We start from the raw sequence: 626 nt of genomic DNA, 5'->3' as shown, positions 1-626 counted from the left end.
AGAAACAGTGTGGCTCAGGGGAAAGGGCCCGAGCTTGGGAGTCAGAGGTCATGGGTTCGAATCCCAACTCTGCCCCCTGTCAGCTGTGTGACTGTGGGTAAGTCACTTCACTTCTCTGTGCCTCAGTTCCCTCATCTGTAAAATGGGGATGAAGACTGTGAGCCTCACGTGGGACAACTTCATTCCCCTGTATCTACCCCAGTGCTTAGAACAGTGCTCTGCACGTAGTAAGCGCTTAACAAATACCATTATTATTGTATTAAGTGCTGGGATACATAACAAGTAAGCAGATCAGACACTTGTTCCTGTTCTATGTGGGTCTCAAGGTCTAAGTGAGAGATAGAAATAAGAACTGTTATTTGCCAATCTATGTTCACAGTATTGATGCTAAGAGATCAAGGTACACAGAGATCATTGGAAAACTACTGTGTAATTAGTTAATCGATAATTGATTAATCAATGGTATTTATTGGGACCTTATGTGTGCAGAGCACTGTACTAAGCATCTGTGAGAATACAATATTATTGAGCGGACAGACATGATCACTGTCCACAAAGAGCTTGCAGTCTAGTAGAATTTAGAATCTAGTAGCAATTTCTGATACGCCTTACGGCAAATTATAGAA

General features: G+C 42.2%; 1 non-coding gene across 1 annotated transcript; it reads left to right on the top strand.

Annotated features, from left to right (window-relative positions):
- Positions 1 to 259: 259 nt before the first annotated feature.
- Positions 260 to 385, top strand: MIR1411 (microRNA mir-1411). The gene is given in 1 exon segment (NR_034885.1): positions 260 to 385. It is a non-coding gene; the product is annotated as a microRNA mir-1411 (primary transcript).
- Positions 386 to 626: the final 241 nt, after the last annotated feature.

This window comes from Ornithorhynchus anatinus, chromosome X1 (assembly GCF_004115215.2).
Source record: "Ornithorhynchus anatinus isolate Pmale09 chromosome X1, mOrnAna1.pri.v4, whole genome shotgun sequence".
Lineage (NCBI taxonomy): Eukaryota > Metazoa > Chordata > Mammalia > Monotremata > Ornithorhynchidae > Ornithorhynchus > Ornithorhynchus anatinus.
This window is presented reverse-complemented; position numbering and strand designations above follow the sequence as displayed.